This window comes from Helianthus annuus, chromosome 11, assembly GCF_002127325.2.
Source record: "Helianthus annuus cultivar XRQ/B chromosome 11, HanXRQr2.0-SUNRISE, whole genome shotgun sequence".
NCBI classification, from domain to species: Eukaryota; Viridiplantae; Streptophyta; class Magnoliopsida; order Asterales; family Asteraceae; genus Helianthus; species Helianthus annuus.
Window position 1 is genome coordinate 52,829,506 of NC_035443.2, and position 17,314 is coordinate 52,846,819.

The window sequence follows — 17,314 nt, forward strand, 5'->3', positions numbered from 1 at the left end:
AAACATTTGGTTTTATTGTAATCTTATGAAAATATTAATGACTCGTAGTGAATTATTATACAACGCCACAAAACGCAAAAAAAAAAAAAAAAAAAAAATGACCAGAAAACGCTATAACCCCAAAAAATTACCTATGTGACACAAAAACAATTAATTCAACGCCAAAAAGTTTAATGAATACAATTAACGCCTAGACGCCAGAAAATGTTATAGCGTGTTGGGAAAATAAAAGAAGATTGAAAAGATTGAAAAGACGAAAAAAACCCCCACCCCCTGGTCATATCACGTGCCACGTATTGGGCCAGTATACGTTCTCACACTTTTGGACGCTTTCTCCTGATCCCGTACCTATATATATTTTGCTTTGAGATATCCTTCCTCCACTTATGCAACACAACATGCAATGTAGATCATTGTAGCACTTTTCTATTCTTTATTGTATGCATAAAGTTAAAGTGAGTTTATGTCATCGATATCAACCATACAAACCTCTATGCTAGCTTCGTGTAGTGCAATAACTTCACCAAGACTTAAAGACATCATGAAAGTGCTACTTCTAGGGGTGATGGAGGATCGCATTGCTCCCATTGATAATAACATGTAGATTCATATAACCAACCACTGTCAATTATATTGTATTAAAATATAACATATATATTGAATGGTAGTCCATTGATTCAATATTTATGTTATATTTTAATACAATATAATTGACAGTGGTTGGTTATATGAATCTACATGTTATTATCAATGGGAGCAATGCGATCCTCCATCACCCCTAGAAGTAGCACTTTCATGATGTCTTTAAGTCTTGGTGAAGTTATTGCACTACACGAAGCTAGCATAGAGGTTTGTATGGTTGATATCGATGACATAAACTTTGTATGAAGTTATTGCACTACACGAAGCTAGCATAGAGGTTTGTATGGTAGGTTCAATGCCATTGAACCTATCACAACATGTCATGATCCCATTCTTATATACTTTGTATGAAAAATATTGAATTTTGTTAACAAACGAACCCCTAACAAAATTCCAAGGCAACACTAGTTCTCGACCAAGAACTTTTTCATTTTTTGGTGATACAGTAGTTCTCGACTAAGAGCTTGTGAGACATATGAGTAGTTCTCGACCAAGAACTTCTTCATTTTATTTCACACGAGCTAAATGGATTCAACATGTATTAAGCTTCCGACTTAGTTTTCGTTACTATTATATTATAAGTGTGAGGAATTAATGAGAATGTATGTTTTATAATGTATTCTTATTAAGGACGTAATATGGAAGAATATAAGGACGTGCGTTTAACTCTATCTATGTTACTAAAAAGAGAATATAGTGAATTCTCATGTTATTCATGACCATATGGTTCTAGAAGATATTGCTCATGGAAACTATTTTTGTTTAATATTAAATTATGAATAATTTGTCAAAACATCAAAGGTGATTACAGGTTGAAAAATCATTAAACATCCTTTTGAAAGTGTTATATATCCACCAAATATTTAGAAACAGGGTTTAAAGACGAACTATGATGAATTTGATGTTTACCCGTTTAATCATTTCTAATAGCTTGAAAATACTATAGATGATGTTTATAACTTGTTAGGTATGTTTAGTTTTGAAATCTTACAAGATTATGACATGCACAAAGTTAAAAATGATCAAAATAGAAAAAGAGCCCAATTTTTAATTGTATGAAACTGGATAGAAACCAAGTTATTGCTTAAATATGTTAATTAAAAGTAGATTACATTCATGTTTTGAAATGGAAAATGGAAAATTGAACAATGACGAAATTGTACACGGCTATATAAGGAGGATGATGGATTGAGCATAAACGGCTATGTAAGTTCAATCAGAGTCATGTATTGCTGTAATTTTTTTAAACGTTGAAGGTTATATATGCTTTACGAATCACACAATATTGATTTTTAGAAAATTTTAAAAATCAAAGCACATAGTTTTGTGTCTTAATCAAATAGCCATGTGGGGCACTTACATGTTGAAAATACAAGAGTGCAAAAGACAAAATTATGTAATACAAGCACATATATAATAGTGTGTCTTGTAAAGTTGCATTATGAGTTCATGGGACATATGGTTATGTACGGTTTCTCACATAATGGTGTCCATGTTAACCTCTTTTGTTTAAGATTGATTACATAGATAGATCTGAGTAATAAAGTTAATTTGATTATATTAACTAATAAAAAACAAATAAACATGATGACGTTTTATTTTAAAACTCCATATAGTTTCTTCACTAATAAAAAATAATTTACAATGATGACGTTTTATTTTAAAACTACATATAATTTCTTCACTAATAAAAAAATAATTTAACATGATGACGTTTTATTTTAAAACTCAATATACATTATTATAATTTATTTATTTAGTAATAAAAAATAATTTAACAAGATGACGTTACATTTTAAAACTCTGTATAATTTATTTATTTATTTATTCAGTAATAAAAAATTACGTGTCTGAATATAATGGGAAGGGGTTTTCGGAAAATAAGGAAAGTCAGAAACGCGGCGCGGACACAGATCTAGGAATCATCTGATAGGGCTGACGTCTTCATTGGAGATACCTATGAGACTAAATTAACCAATCAGGTCAGGACACGTGTCGGAAGATTCCAGCACATAGTGATCGGACGCAGCGAATAGGAATCGGAGAAAGCACGTGTGCATCGAGGTTGGGTGTCGGCTACTCGACTTAATTTAGCTTGAGCCGCTATTGGAGTTTGGTTGCGATGCCACGTGTGAATAATTTGAGGGTATTTGGAAGATATTTTTTTTTGCTTCTTTCACTGCTAGAACTCCACAAATAAACGTTAAGGAAAAATATTAAATATTATTTAATTAATTATTTTTTATTATATGGTTAATTTAATTGATTTTTTTGCTTTCTCTAATCTAACCAACAAGCAAACAAGTTCGGTTTCACATCCAACGATTACAAAGAATTTCATGTGTCAACATTATATTATCTTTAAAATAACCGTTTTTAATCAAAACTGAATTTTATTATTTTTTAAAATCAGATTAGCATCATAGAATGATAAAACTACTTATCTTAAAATCCTTACCTTAGTATCCGCTATTACTTAAAATATATTTTTAAGTATCAATTTTTTTGTTATATTAGATTGCTAAACCTTCTTATAAAATCTATCAATACATCAAATATATCTTTAATTTATAATTTATAACGATAATGATATTTTTGAATTAAACCTTAACAAAAAATAGATTTTTTACATTATATTATATTATATATACACACATTAGTTGGGTGGCCGCGCAATGCGATAAGGGTAACAATTTGCATTTCGGTACTCGTTTTTGGTAGTTTTTTTTTGTTCTTGTAATATTTACTTTAGCATCAATATGGTTTATTTACGTCATTAGCGAAGTCATCGTTTAGTCCATTTTATTGTGTGGTGCATGGTTCGGTCGTTTCAACTATTATCCTCAACCGAAGTTGAAATTGAAGTCATCGGTTAGTTTATTTTATTAACCAACCGGTTTTTGGTTTATCAGTTCAATTTATTCAATTAGATTTTTCAATTTCGTTTTATAGCCAAAAACAACAGTCATGCTAAAACTTTTGCTTAAAAATACATGAAATGCTAAAACTTTTGCTTAAAAATACATGAAATTGAGGTATAAAAACATGAAATGGAATAATAAATATGAAATACATGACTGGAGGTATAAAAGCTAGAAATATATGAAAATATGAAATGTTTGGTTCGATTCGGTTATTTTTGGTTAACCGAGGTTACAAAAAAACCGCTAAGCTTTTTTTGTTAATTCGGTTTTCGGTTAATTAAGTTTTTGGTTGATTGCGGTTCGGTTTCATATGCTTTTGGTTCTGTTTCATCTATTTTTGGTTTGGTTTTGGTTAACAATTCAGTTGTTTGTCATTCTAGACAATTTCAATCACGTAACATATCAATTTTTAATCAAACTATAGCTATATTATACTCAAATTAAAGAGAATAAAATGCTTGTTTTTATGGTTCAATTTAAAGAAAATATTAACGTACGAAAAAAGTTTTGGCCATTTGAAAATCGTGGGGTAGTTAATTTTCTATTAGGGGGATAAAGCGTAACTATTAACTAATTATATATAACTTGGTAAAAGATAAGGGAATAAAAATGTAATTAAGATGAGGGGTTTAATGTAATCAGAAAGGCTAATTTACCCTCATTTTAGGGGTTTTACATTATGCATTAAACTAAAAAAAATCTTAACTTTTGGATATCTTAAAATGTTCATCCATTGTGCATTATAATATAGTGTGTGTGTGTGTATATATATATAGGATGAGAGTTGGCTATAAAGTCCATTTTTCCTACAAAGTGTAAAAAATCATAAACCACCATAAAACACACTCAAAACCCACAAATAACAAAGTGAAGATTACTAAAACGTCATATTTGTGGGTTTTGTGTTGTGTTTTGGATGATAAGGCTTTGATTATCGAATGACTAACATTAGTGTGTTTGATGTTGATTATCATGTTGTGTTTTATATTCATAATTCTACGATGGAGTGTTTGAAGTTTTTATGAACTGTTAAGGTTTGTATATTGTGTTTTAGTGATTTCACTCTGTTATTTGTGGGTTTTGAATTTGTTTTATGGCTGAAATTGTGATGTTTTATGACTTTGTACACTTTGTAGGAAAAATGGACTTTGTAGCCAAACCTCACCCTATATATATATAAGCAAAATGACATTTAAATTAAATTACCAAAGAAATGAAGAATTTATGAGTTTTTAAATATTATGATAGACAACATGATATATTTAAAATAAACTTTGAGTTACTATAGAGAATGATTAAATGTAAACCCAAATATGAGCTTAAATATTTTCACATTTAAACCATATTACGTGATCAACAGTTTAATCTTCTTATTTTAAAACTTATGCTTTTAGCAATATAACCCAATAGTTTATTAATATAGTTGAATTGTCTTTTAAATTATACATGAGACAAGATAGGTTAATTGTATAACAAAATTAGGGCGAATAAATTCATGGTTTATCTAAGTATTTTTTCAATGTTTAATTACACGAGGTAAAAATAATTAAGAAGTTTCATAAATAATTGATGAGTAAACACTTTAATAGTTGGTTGGGTATTAATTACTACGAGTAAGAAGTTATAAGTTTTTGGGATGATTATCAAGTGCACATACTTGTCTTATTGTGCTACGTAAACGATCATTATTCAACTCGTGTAATAAACGGAACTATAACTAGTGATGATAATATAACCATTCATCTGTTTATGATAGGGGTGAGCAAATAATCATATTAACCGAACGATAACCGAATTAACCAATTTAACTTAACTGAATAGTTAACCAATTGTTCAATTAATTCATAACCGATTAACAAAAAATATGATTAGTTTTTGGTTATGGTTATGGTTATGGTTAGTAACAAACCTACTCATGAACTGCTCCCTTCAATATGGGCTAGATCAATATCGCATCATGTGTGGATGATGATGTCTTTATATCGCCACCAACACTTCCAATAGTGAAGTTTCTAATCCAACATTACATAGAACTCTCGCATCTTAGTTATTTTTGTCGTTTGGCTGAATGATCTAAATGAAAGGTTTGTATTTATGTTGAGTTAAGAGTTTAAAATTTTAGCGCACAAGTCACTAATTTGTAATTAAAATAAAACCAAACCGCCCCTAGAAGGAAAATTGACAACCTACCTTAACTTTAAACAAAATTAATCAATTTTGAAAACCCTTAACTAAATCTTAGTTTTGGTTTTTGACAGGGGTCAAATTTAGGGATGAGCTCGGTACCGTCCGGTACCGAAAGAACCGGTACCGAAAATCCCTAAAAGTGGGCACCGGTACCGGTACCGAATATACCCGGTTCGGTACCGGTATTTGAGGGTAAAAACGAGTAAATACTGGTACCGTACCGGACCGGTACCGAAAATGCTAAAAGTCGGTACCGAAAAAGTACCCGGTTCGGTAAATTCGATACCGATACCGGGAACGATTTGCTCATCCCTAGCCAAATCCGAACCGAGGCAACCCATATACATCCAATATTGTACATAATCCAACTATCATTCAAAATTGACCCAAAAGTGTGATTTTTTTTTTTTTTTTTTTTTTTTTGTAAATTTCAACCATAGGAAATGATTCCCCTTTTTATTTACCCAAGAATCTAAAAGACCCAAATCATGATATATTAATACAAATCCAACACCACATGATTACATCTTTCTTAATTGGTAATCGAGAAATCAAAATCTATACTATCCACAATCGTCATCGAAATCTACATCCATAGTGGTTGCCTCCTCTATTAAGATATGCTTTTCATAGGCTTAAGAACTTCGAGCAAACACATACAACCTAGAGGCTCGAGCATCTAATCGCCAATAGCTCCCAAATATGGATGATAATGATATAAACATAAGTGATCACAGTCCTAATTCTAATTGTAAAACCGTATCTCATACCAGCTTAATACGTGTTGGATACGAGGTAGTTAGTTTTGTTAAAAGTGATGCTATAGAATTGTTTATTCTGACTCAGTTTTGCTATTCGAAAAGTGGTAGCGGCGTAACTTGTTGCCCGTTTACCATCTTGATGTAAATTCATAAGATTAGAATTTGAACATAAGGTAATATAAGAAATTTTTTAATAAAAAAGTGTAAGATTAAATATATTACGTATTAATATTTAATCTATAGCCATCATAATCATTTACATTATAGAGATCAAAATATATAATAACCTATTAAGATAATTAGTTGGTAATTGTTGATGGACCATATTACCCTTATTAACTAATTAGGGTTTCCTCCTGGGTGCCTATATAAGGAGAGTTATGTGGAGGTTTAGGGGTTACTCACTTACACAATTACACACCCCATTAGTCATAACATCATAACTCAACCTCCTCTCCTAACCGATACCCTTTTCGGTTCTCTAAGTTCCCATCATCAGTTAGCACCCTAAGGAGGAACCAGATCAAGATGACAAGCATGTCAAACTCCATTACTGGATTCTCCAACGCACTGTCTGCATTAACAGGTATGTTTTGTTGTTTTCCTTCATGCACAAACAGAACCGAACCAACATGTGGTATCAGAGCATATGTTGATTAGTCGGTTCTGTTTTGCATCCGAAAATCTGGATTAAATCTGGAAAACAGACTTGAAAAACCGTAACAAAATCCGTTTTTGCCATCCGAAATCATCATTACTGACAATTACGGATGATTACGGATCTGGGTTTTATCATCTCGAATGCATCCCGGATCATTACGGATCATCTTTGATTATTACGGATGATTCTGGATGCATTACGGATGAGGTTTTTTCATGTAACTACATTCCGGATCCATTCCGGATGACATAGACGTCATTCCGGATCATCTTGGATCCATTACGGATCAGACATTCATTCATTATAACTGATCCGGAATCATCAGTCTTGATTTCGGATAAATGTTTGAATTTTCTAATTTAGGGTTCATCATGAGTTCCTGATTAACCCATTACGGACCATCACGGATCATTTCGGACTAACTATTTCGGACTAAGCATTAACCATTTCGGATGATGTCAAGGCATATTTCATCCGGAATCATTCATCCGAAATCATCCGAAATACATCCGAAATGCATCCGAAATCATAAGTGTTCATAAATAAATGGTTTTGTAATTTACTTAGTTAACTAATCAGAATCAGATAATGTTTTTGCAAAACCAGAATAGCTTAACTTGAATGAGCTTTTGATATATCATTTCTGGCCAAAGCTGACTTGATACATCTACTTGTCATTCAAGTATTACGAAAGCTATGCTAAGTGTGCATCATAAGCATGAATGTTTTAATATCTGGCCAAAGCTGATTTAATTCTTTCATAGATGGCATACTTAGCAAGTGCATAATTAAAGTGATTGTTTCAATTTCTGGCCAAAGCTGATTTGTTACAATCACTTTGCACATATGCTTAAATGATTACACTTCTGGCCAAAGCTGTTTTGTTTTCATTTAAGTAGAATTTTTTGTTAAGTCTATTATTTTGATGTTAGTAATAGAAAATATCACAGCTTCATAATGTTAAATGGTCATTATTTATGCCTGCCGTAGTTTAACGTGCCCATAGATCACATTAGGACTTCTTCCTTAGTATCATAACTTGCTCATCTTATTTCCACTATCAGCGCCCAATCAAGGGATTCCATCTTTGACTGGTGATAACTTTGCTGCATGGAAGGATGCTCTCATGCTTACACTTGGGCTGCTTGATTTCGATTATGCTCTTAGGGAGAATAAGCCAGCGGACCTTACCACTCAGAGTACTGCTGCTGAGCAGATACTTCATGAAAAGTGGACTAGGTGTAACCGCATGTGTCTCATGTTTATGAAGCAGTCCATAAACAATGCTATCAGGGGAGCTATTCCTGATTCTGAAGATGCTAAAACCTACTTGGCTTCTGTGGAGGCTCAGTTCAAGGGGACGTCTAAAGCACACGCTAGTACCCTTATTCTCAAGCTGGTGACTACTAAGTATGATGGGAGGAGCGGCATTCGCGAGCACATCATGATGATGAATGACATGGCCAATAAGCTGAAGGGGCTGGAAATGGAAATCAGTGATGGTTTCCTTGTTCATTTTATCATCACTTCGCTTCCTTCGTCTTTTGAAGCATTTAAGATCAACTACAACACTCAGAAGGAAAAATGGACGATGAGTGAGCTGGTCGCCATGTGCGTACAGGAGGAAGAGCGTATGAGGATGGATCGCCAAACTGATGTTGCAAACTTCACTACCTCCAATCCTAAGAAAAGGAAGAATAATTATCAGAGGAAGGATGCTTCAAAGGTCCAAAGGCCTAATCCTAATCCTAATACAAGTGCATCTTCCAGCTCTAAGAACTCCTTAGGCAGTATCCGCTGCAAGTTCTGTAAAAAGACAGGACACATGCAGAAGGAATGCCCTGACTTTAAGGAGTGGCTGGCTAAGAAAGGTAACGATTATTTTATGATACTTGAGTCCTATAATTTAAGTGTTCCTGCTAATTCTTGGTGGTTTGATTCTGGTTCTATGGTTCATGTTACCAATTCTACTCAGGAATTCCTTTCAATCCGGAAGCTGGAAAGAAACCAAAGAACGCTTAAGGTTGGGGATGATAGAGAATTAGAAGTGAAGGCCATTGGAACATTACAATTAGTTATGAAAACTGGTTTATGTATTAAACTTTATGATACCTTATATGTTCCTGAGGTAACTCGGAACCTTGTATCAGGACCAAAGTTAGACATGGACGGTTTTATTGTTTCCCATGGTCATCGCAAACTCTCTATCCTCTATGATTCTGTTCTTTATGGTACTGGTATTCTGGATGGTGGTCTCTATAGATTAGAACTAGAAGATGACTTTTCCAAATCTTTGTTGTCATATAACATTAATGAATCACTCACAAAGATGGAAGAGAAACGAGACTTAAAGACTTCATCCATGTTGTGGCATCAGCGTTTAGGCCACATTTCAAAAGAACGATTAAATCGTCTTGTAAAGGATGAAGTCTTACCTCCTCTCGATTTCTCTGATTTTGTGTTGATGCATATTTTGTCTATCGCCTTCGTCAATCCGAGTCGTAGTGAAAAGCCGGAAGGAATCAAGTGCATAATGTCATATTTAGTTAGAAATGGCAAGGTGGCAAACTTGTAATTAGTGTGAACTTTCATTAAATAGCCTTGACCATATAAATAGGGGATTATGTCACTAGTTTAGTTCTTGATAGAGATTTTGAAAGAGTTCTTGAAAGAGTTTAGGAGGAGACTTGGAGGAGAAGACTTTCTAGAGAGAGAAAGTAGAGAGAGAAAGTTGTATTTTGTGATTCTTGTACCGTACACGTCAATTCTATCAATAGAATCACATTAGTAGTACGTTATCGTGTGTTCGGTCACGTTCGTTCACGGATTCCGCACGTGAAACGTTCGTTACGCAATCGAATGGCGTCAAAACCGGTCCTACAATTGGTATCAGAGCTAGGAGCTCGATTGCACGATCAAACACATCGTTTTCGTACCAGATTTGAGCCGATTCAGATCCGATTTCACCTATTTCTTCATCTTCTACTCATTTCTTACGTTTTTCACTAAAAAACGTCAAATTGAACAGGTAAATACGGTCCGTTTCGTCTGATTTTTGGATATGTTGTGCGCATAGACCCGATCTACAACCCTACCAAGTTTCAGCTCGAAACTCCAAGTCGTTTTGGAGATATCGCGGTTTTTCGGTCCGAATTCGCGTCAAATTTCAGCTGTGGATCGCTTTTATGAACAACTCAGGATCGCTTTTTGGTCTTAATTGAGGATCGCTCATGTGGAGTTGACTAGGATCGCTCAAAAGGCTTGAAATTGTTCTGGTTCGCTGATAAGTAACACTATGGACCGCTCATAAGACTACATTATGAACCGCTTATAGTTTCAAGTGTGGCCCGCTCATTGTGACACGTGTGAACCGCTCCAAAAGTATAAATTGTGGATCGCTTTTTAAGTCAGATTATGGCCCGCTCTTAAGAAAAATCCAGAACCGCTCATTGTGACAAATATGGATCGCTTATAAGGGTTGAGTGTTGGGGTCGCTTATTAGTCACCGTCTTCACGTGACTATCTGAGCATAACAGATTATCAGTTTGGTAAAAACAGTTGGCCAAATTACGTTTCTTGAAGTCCACCGCCCCACTTACTTTGAAGCCTAATCCTAGACTTGTTCCACCGCTCAACTGCCCAATTACCTTTATTGAAAGTGTTGATTGTATTTGCTACACTGCCCCACTTAAGGTGTTTGGGATTGGTTGTTTGAGGCAACACACTTGTTTAAATCCAGTCCTAATTTGTCGATTGTGCAGCCCATGAAGCCCAATCACATTTGTTCATTTGCTATTATGCCGCCCCACTTCCTGATAGTTTAATTACAACCGCCCAAGGCCCACAACCACCACCCATTAGATTTTTTCGTGTCGTCATTAATTGTTTAAGCCCACTGTCCCATTTAGATTTAAAAAAAAAATGGCAATGGTGTTTGATGAACAGGAGAACTATTATTTCGAAAGATTTAATGATTGGCATCACGGATTTCTAGATGAGGGTTATAGAAAAGTGAGCAAAGATGGATGGGCAAAAAGGTTTAAATATTTCGTGTGTCTGAAAGACGAAACGTTGGATGATCTTAAAGATCGATATAGTGTTTTACTGAATTATATGAAAGATCATGAGATATATCCGTCTAATGTTGAAAAACTGGAGAAATTTGCAGATGCATTACCGATTGAATGGGGTGAATGTTTGAAGAATTTAAGGGAGAACTCAAATTTTTCAAAACTACCTCTAAATCAATTCATCAGCAAACTTAAAGCTCATGAACTTGAAGTTAGAAAGAAAAAGAAAGAATTGATCAAGACTTTGGAGTATAATGTGCTAGATCTAAGTTCAGATGTGATTGAAGAGATGCACAAAAGGGTTACTAAATGTATCAGGACAAAACATGTGTTGAAATACGATTTCAAACGAGGTTGTTATATTGATAATAATGGAAATCCTTTTGATTTCGTTAAAATGTTTTGTGCAGGTACATTCATAGCGAAGGATGAAGAAATTTCAAAAGCTGAAGAATCGGTGAAGAATGAAACAGTGTGCTCAACATGTGACAACTTTAAGACTGATAATGATAAACTTGTGAATGATATGGCAAGTTTGGCATCTGAAGTCAAAAAGTTGAAAGACGAGAAGCACGTTGTTGAAAATCAGATTCTTATTTTGAAATAAAATTGTGAGAAGTTGAAAGCTGAAAATGACAAACTGTTGGTTGATTTTAACAGTTTGACATTGAAACATCAAGAATTTGAAGGGCAAATGAAAATTCTTGAAGATGGGAGAAATGTGTTCAGTAAAAACAACATTGAAAAACAGAAAATGATAAATTCCCATCTTCAGAAGATTGTCGAACTTGAAAAAGAAGGTGAAAGCGCTCAAAAAAGAATCAAAGAATTGGTAAAAGAGCTTGAAAGCAAAAAGAAATCATCAGAAGATGAGGATTTCTGGATAAAGCTTGAAAACAAAAACCTGAAAGCGAATGAATCAAAATTTCAGGAACAGATCAAAATTTTGATAAATGAAAAGTCTGTTCTTGAAAATTTGAAGAATGATAATGAGAAAACTATCAAGTCTCATTTTGGGAGAATATCTCAGCTTGAAAGTGAAGCTGAGAATTCGAGGAACAAAATTGATGAACTTGAGAAGAAATTGATAGGTTTTGTGACTAAATCTGACAGTTTGAATTTTCCCTGTCCAAAACCAATCAATTCAGTTCCGATAAGTGAAAAGGCTACAAACTTTGACAAAGTCAAAGTCAAATATTGTGATGATAAAACTGATGAGGAAAATGAGAAATTTTATTCAGCAGATGAGTCTGAGACAGAGTCTGATGATGAAAATGTTAAAAAAGAAAAACAAAAATTGTTTTTAAAGTTGAAAGAAAAATTTCAGAAAACTGTTCTGCAATCAACTGAAAAAGGTGAATGCTCTAAGCAAAAACCTGTGAAGAAGATTGTAGAACAGAAACAAAAATTTAAAAATGAAAGAAAAAACTCATCAGTACAATCATCCAATCAAAAGAAAAAATTACAAAAAGAAGAAAATGACAATTCAAAAATTATTGTGTGCAGGAGGAACTACAGTGCTAAAACGTCAAAACCAGCAAACTTGAGGAAGGAATACCACCAAGCCAGACAATGCTATGATCTGAGCGTTTGGTGTGAAAATGGTAACTGGTATGATAACAGGGTGTGCTACAGCTGCGGATATCAGGGGCATATTGCTGTTAACTGCCAATACTGGAGTTATGAGACCAGGAGGTGCTATAATTGCAATATCAAAGGTCACATTGCCAGAGATTGCTCAAGAAGATCGAATGACAGATTGAGGGCTAATTCTCAGAAAATGGCAAAGAAGATTCAAGTCAAAATCAAGCCCCAAGAGCAAAAGGTTCTGAAACCTAAAGTTCCAGAACAGTCAAGTTAGGAAAAGAAAGTTAAGCTTTCTCAAGGGCAGAAAGACCGACTGAGGAAAAAGAGAAAGAAAGCGAGAGAATATCTCGAAAAGATTTTGTCCTCGGGTTCACCCGACAGATCGAAGAAGAGTGCTGATGAATCAACTTCCTCAACTGCAAAGTCAAGCAAGTCGAATTCATCAGATGCAAATCTGAGCACAAAAGAGGAGAAAAAGAAGAAAGTGAAGTTTTCACTTCCTGGCGATGAATCTGTTTCTTCGGAAACAAAGGAGCCACATGTCGGCAATGAATCTGATTCAATAAAGTCAGACAAGCCACATTCAGGCAATGATTCTGGTTCGTCAAAGCTAGAAGAGCCATGTGTTGAGGTAAAGGTTGAGAATTCTAGTTTAACAATGGATGAGAAAAATTTTCCACCATTGTTGAACAAGAATTCAAAATCACCCAAGGCTGGTCAGGCTTGGGTGAAACTTTTCAAATAGAAAAAACCTGACTTGCCGGAGTTCCCAGGTTTGTAAGCGTGGAGCATGAATCGGCATCTTTTTAAATCTGTGTTTGAAGATTTTGCAGGAATTGCCGGAGATCCCAAGATGGTATCGTGGATCATGAATCAGCATCTTTCTTGAATTTTATTCGGTAACGTCAATCATGCAAACGGTAAAGAGGTTTGGTTGTGTTTGTGAATGTTTTACAAGTGGTACAGAGGATTCTGGACTGCATATGGTAAATCAAGGACATTAACTTGTACTTGGATTTTCCTATTTTTGTGTAGAAAACAAGATGATGAAGTAACCCCGTACCTAAACTGTTTGGTAAACAAACTAAATTTTTCAGAAAACCCATTTTGATTAAAACAAACTTAAGTGTTTTGAAATCACAATGGGAAAATAGTTTGTTGTGAGGGGGAGTTCTGATTGTTTATGCCAGGTGGATAGAGAATTGAAGTGATTCTCATCAGGTTGTCAAGTTTGTACAGTTTGTTTCAAATTTTCCCAGAAAATCAAAATTGAAACATATTTTGATTTTAGGGGGAGAAAAATTTTAAAAAAAATTATAAAATTTGAAAATGTCAAAAACATTAAAAATTTAAAAATGAGTTTTGTTGTGAAAAAGAGGAAATGATTGTAAATCAGTGGACTATCACAGCATGCTAAAGAAATGTAATGCAAAATGTGATAAACGGTCTCACTGATGATGTGACGATAGGTTTTTGTACATTTAGTAGATTTATTCGGGATATAAACCTAAAATTTCAAACTTATGAAATTCGTGGGGAACACTACTTGGATATATAGGTAACCCCTGAAATCTCGTTTGAAAGGTCTCGTATTCTGATATACTAGGTGTTTATACTCTATGATGTCTGGGGTATTATTCCGGGACTTCTGCTGAACGGTAGTTCTGACCTAGTCCTTGGCTAATACTTTCCACAAAATGCTTGAAATATAGCATAAAGCCCTCAGTTGATTAGACAATAAAATTGATAATCATCTGTTGTAGCTGAAAAGATCCTCTAAAGGGGACACACTGCTAAGTCGAAGCTGATATCTCTCTTCTGAACGGAAGTTCTGACCTGAGATCCCTCAGTTCTCGCATCTTTCCCCTAATTTATGTACAGACATCATTGTAGTGTTCATACCTGTAAGACTGAATATTGGGATTCTGGATACGGGAGTATATTCAAGAGGTGGGACACATGAATTGAACTAAGTTCATAAAATACCTAAATAGTATCCTGAATAGATTGAAAATTGTATGAAAATTTAAGAGGACAATTATATCGTCAATCTACGTGAATCGTTTAGAACTTAAAACGATTAAAAGCTTAACGGTGCTTGTGTTATGTCTCAAAAACTGATATGATCCTCTTGCACAAACTTACAAAAATATGTTTGTTTTGCATTTAAATTTCTGTCTTTGCATTTATGTTTCATATTTTCAAAAATCCAAAAAGATTTTCGACAACTGATGGTGAAGAGCTGATTTTCAAAATCTCAAAGGCTAAACTTGATGAACATACAGGTTGGTTAAGACATTTGAAATGTTTAAAATGATTCATTAATTTTTTTTAATTTGAATTAGAAATTGAAATGTTTCAAATTTGTGATTAGTGTTTAATTTGTAAAAATTCTCAAATGATTTGTTGATTCATTAAGTTGAATCACAACTTTATTTGTTTGTGATAGAGTGTTTGAGATATATGCAGATGATGCAGATGATGAGCTGAACAGAGAGAAGTTAGGAGAAAATTTCTATGGTGGTAACAAATCCCAGATGTCTATCCTAGCAGGGTGATAGGGGAAGTCTGATGAAAGTTATAGCCAAAGAAAGAAAGATCCAGGCAGAATTTCTGAAGAAGACCAAGCTATATCCGAGAATGTCATGTTGAAGACTCTCACTGAAGATTCTGTCAACATTCAATCTGTTGATACGCAAAACCAGGTGTCGATCCCAAAAGCATGGAAGCTTGACGAAAGGGGGAGCCTGAAGATTCTGAAGAAAGAGAGCAACGGAAGCTGAAGACAGATCCACCGGGATTCTGTTCAAGCAAGAGGAACTCAAGAGAGAGAGAGAAAGTCAAGTCGCTACGAGTTTCACTACGAGATTGACTACGGCAATATCCAAGGGGGAGATTGTTGATGCATATTTTGTCTATCGCCTTCGTCAATCCGAGTCGTAGTGAAAAGCCGGAAGGAATCAAGTGCATAATGTCATATTTAGTTAGAAATGGCAAGGTGGCAAACTTGTAATTAGTGTGAACTTTCATTAAATAGCCTTGACCATATAAATAGGGGATTATGTCACTAGTTTAGTTCTTGATAGAGATTTTGAAAGAGTTCTTGAAAGAGTTTAGGAGGAGACTTGGAGGAGAAGACTTTCTAGAGAGAGAAAGTAGAGAGAGAAAGTTGTATTTTGTGATTCTTGTACCGTACACGTCAATTCTATCAATAGAATCACATTAGTAGTACGTTATCGTGTGTTCGGTCACGTTCGTTCACGGATTCCGCACGTGAAACGTTTGTTACGCAATCGAACGGCGTCAAAACCGGTCCTACATTTTGGAACATGTGTCAAATGTCTTAAAGGTAAAATGACATTAGCGAATAAGAAAGGTGCCACTAGGAGCTCTAATTTATTAGAACTCATTCACACTGACATTAGTGGTCCCTACCAAATCGCTGGCATAGCAGGACATACTTCATTTATCACTTTTATTGATGATTATTCTCGTTACATGTACTTGTATCTTATTAAGGAGAAATCTGAATCTCTAACAACTTTTAAAGATTATAAGGCTGAAGTTGAAAAGCAATTAGATCGTCAGATTAAAGTTGTGAGATCAGATAGAGGCGGTGAGTATTATGGAAGACATACTGATGTGGGTCAAGCTCCTGGTCCATTTTATGAGTTTTGTAAGGGCCAGGGGATTGTGAACCAATACACCATGCCTGGTACACCTCAGCAGAATGGTGTCGCTGAAAGAAGGAACCGTACCCTTATGAACATGGTGCGCAGTATGTTAGCCAACACTAACTTACCATTATTCCTCTGGACTGAAGCGTTAAAAGCAGCTGTTCATATACTCAATAGAGTTCCTTCTAAGTCTGTCCCTAAAACTCCTTATGAACTTTGGACAGGAAGGAAACCGAGTCTTAAATATATGAAAGTATGGGGCTGCATTGCTGAAGCAAAACTTTACAATCCTTTCCTAAGGAAACTTGACCCTAAAACAGTTACCTGCTTCTTTATCGGGTATCCTGAGAACTCTAAGGGTTATCGTTTCTATTGTCCTTCCTATGTCACCCGTATTGTTGAAACCAAGCGTGCCGCGTTCCTGGAGGATTTCAAGGTCAGTGGGAGCAGTACCAACCCTTACGAAGAATTGCAAGAAGTACAAGACGCGGGGGGGGGGGGGGGGGAGAGACTCGTCGCTTACCATTACTCTGATTACTCCTCTTGTACCCAATGCAACTATTGTTCCTGAAGCCACTGCACCAACTCCAAATTCACCTCTACAATCAGAACCCATTATACCTCATGACGAAGGCACATCAAACGCTCAAAACCAAGACAACGCTGAACCCGATAATCCACTCAGGAGGTCATCCAGGCAAAGAAGGCCTCCTAATTGGGATGATTATGTTACCTACCTGACTGAAATGGATCCCGGAAAGCTCAATGATCCTATCTCTTACAATGAAGCCATTAGCAGTGATCA